This window comes from Macrotis lagotis, chromosome 1, assembly GCF_037893015.1.
Source record: "Macrotis lagotis isolate mMagLag1 chromosome 1, bilby.v1.9.chrom.fasta, whole genome shotgun sequence".
Classification (NCBI taxonomy): Eukaryota; Metazoa; Chordata; class Mammalia; order Peramelemorphia; family Peramelidae; genus Macrotis; species Macrotis lagotis.
Window position 1 is genome coordinate 380998189 of NC_133658.1, and position 3241 is coordinate 381001429.

At 39.5% G+C, this 3241-nt stretch overlaps 1 pseudogene; it reads left to right on the forward strand.

Moving 5' to 3' along the window:
• The first annotated feature begins 652 nt into the window (after positions 1-652).
• Positions 653-1656, forward strand: LOC141518085 (large ribosomal subunit protein uL10 pseudogene; annotated as a pseudogene).
• The last annotated feature ends 1585 nt before the right edge of the window (positions 1657-3241 follow it).

Consider the following 3241-nt stretch of genomic DNA (forward strand, 5'->3'; position numbering starts at 1 on the left):
AACAAATTAAATAATGGATTCCATATAATTTGAAATAAGCATTTATAAATGATAAAAAAGAACATTATAAACTGTGTGAAAGAGCAGTAGTTAAATTGTAACGTATGATTATAAGTCTCTTTAGAAAACAAACTGAGCTTAACAATGAAATCAAATTTTAAAATTAATACTGAATAAAAATGACTCATTTAGACAATGAAAAGGCATGAAAATAAATAGGCAATGCTTATGCAACAATCCTTTTTCAGTTAGGATACTACATAATTAAAATGACTACTTTCTGTGTAGCTTCTAATTCTCTATCACAAATTTATTTAAAAACCTATCATATTTAAGACACTATGACAGGGCAGCTAGGTTGCACAGTGGATAGAGCACTGGCCCTAGATCCAGGAGAACCTGAGTTCAAATTTTGCCTGACACTTAATAATTACCTGGCCTTGTGACCTTAGGCAAGTCACTTAATTCCACTGCCTTGCAAAAACCAACAAATGAAAAAAAGATACTCTGGGGAATACTATACCAATATGAAATAATGCTCTTACGCTCAGGCTACTTGTGGTCTATCTGGGGAGACAACGTGCAAAAAAATTGCTTTTTTAAAAATAAAGCAGGCTCTCTCCAGGCGTCCTCATGCAAGTGACATCATCTTTAAACCCCAAGTGGCAATCCCTGAAGCACCTTCGTGATGCCCAGGGAAGACAGGGCTACCTGGAAATCCAATTATTTCCTCAAGATCATCCAACGTTTGGATGATTATCCAAAATGCTTCATTGTGGGAGCAGACAACATGGGCTCCAAGCAGATGCAACAGATCTGGATGTCCCTCTGTGGGAAGGCTGTAGTGCTGATGGGAAAAAATACTATGATGCCCAAAGCCATTCGTGGGCATCTAGAGAAACTGCTGCCTCATATCTGCAGGAATGTGGGCTTTGTGTTCACCAAGGAAAATCTCACTGAGATTAGGGATATGCTTCTGGCCAATAAGGTACCAGCTGCTGCCCATGCTGGCTCCATCACCCCATGTGATGTCACAGTGCCAGCCCAGAACACTGGTCTGGGTCCTGAGAAGACTTCCTTCTTCCAAGCTCTGGGTATCACTACCAAGATTTCCAGGGGCACCATTGAAATTTTGAGTGATGTGTAGCTGATTAAGACTGGAGACAAAGTGGACGCCAGCAAGACCACCTTGTTGAACATGCTGAATATCTCCCCGTTTTCCTTTGGGCTGATCATTCAGCAGATGTTTGACAATGGCAACATCTATAACCCTGAAGTGCTGGACATCACAGAGGAGACCTTGCACCTTTGCTTCTTAGAGGGTGTCTGTAATGTTGCCAGCATCTGTCTGCAGATTGGCTACCCAACTGCTGTATCAGTGCCCCACTCTATCATCAATGGGTACAAGCGGGTCTTGGCTGTAGCTGTGGAGACTGAGTAGTTTGCCACTTGCTGAAAAGGTGAAGGCCTTTCTGGCTGACCCTTCAGCCTTTGCAGTGGCTTCCCCTGCAGCTGCAGCTCTAGCTGCTGCTGCACCAGCCAAAGTGGAAGCCAAGGAAGAGTCGGAAGAGTCCGATGAAGATATGGGAGTTGGTCTGTTTGATTAGCCCATGGGATACAACTATTTTGTCAGTTTATTTGTGGAACAAAGAAATAAAAATGCTCATTATCTCTGAAAAAAAAAATAAAAATAAAGCAGTTACCCTGAAAATGAATGTTATATTCTTATTACCAGGGTTGTTAGGGGAAGACAATGGGATGAATAAGGACAACACTATTGAAAAATTAGAATATGAACTTGATATGAAAATATGCATAGAATTCACCTATATAGAAAAAGATGAGCCAGTACTATAAGCATGGAGGATGCTGTTTGTATATACAAATCTTTCTCCAGTTCTATGAAAAGAATGACTTTAATTCACTAGTAAGATATTCCGTTCTAATAGGTGTCTTATAAGAAACAAAAGGTTATCAAAGAAATTAAAATAGTAAAGTTTATCATTAAATTCAACAATACCATACTTGAGTTAATATACCATCCTCTTTGAGGAGATGGAGAGGGATCCCCCAACAACCAAGATAAGATTTTAGAAACTTTACTTATTCTGGCATAAAACTTTACCCAAACATTTCAATGATCTTCTAGATGAAAGCTGCACTAGTAGCAAATTTTATGACTTTTCATTTTGTTCAGACACACTATTAATGAAAATTTCTCCCCAGTAAATCCACAACAGTATCGTATCTATATATAATAGCACTCCACCACTAATGCTATCAACAATAAAACAGTGATCATAATCTCAGAATTTCATATAAAGAATTTATGGTCTTTTATTTGATAATGAGTAACCCAGAAGATCTGTGATTCACTTATTTTCAACCTCCTTAGCTGGAGTAAGAATTAAGTGACTCACATCTTAAATACAGGTTTGGATGACCATATACAAATGTAATTTTTTTTAGTTTTTTTTGCAAAGCAAATGGGGTTAAGTGGCTTGCCCAAGGCCACACAGCTAGGTAATTATTAAGTGTCTGAGACCAGATTTGAACCCAGGTACCCCTGACTCCAGGGCTGGTGCTTTATCCACTGCGCCATCTAGCTGCCCCGAAAGATTCTTTTTTTTTTTCCAGTTTTTTTTTTTGCAAGGCAATGGGGTTAAGTGGCTTGCCCAAGGCCACACAGCCAGGTAATTATTGAATGTAATATTTTTTTTTAAGCAATATGCTATCAGTGTGAAAATAGGATATTGCTAAATGAAAGGAAATTAAATATGTGTACACCTTGAAAATGTCCTGTCATTTAGGGTATATGTGCATGCAGGCACACACACACACACACACACACACACACACACACACACACAAAGAAAGACACTTATCTATATCAGTGATGGTGGTGGTGATGATGATGAGGGTTGTCCTTTGTCCTTGAAGAAGACTGTGCCATCAGTGAGGTAATGTCAGGACAAACACATGAATTGGATTTGAATGAGGGGGTGCTGTGTTAAGTCACTAGTCTCACTTTCTCCTCCAGAGTCACCTGGGTCCAGTGATCAGATATGAATCAGGATGACTATAGATGACCCTGGATGTGAGGCAATCAGGGTTAAGTGCCTTACATAAGGTCACACAGCTATTAAGTGTATTCGAACTCTCATCCTCCTAACTCCAAGATCAGTGCTCTAGCCATTGTGCCACCTATCTATGCTGATGGTTCTGGGGCATGACAAGATGC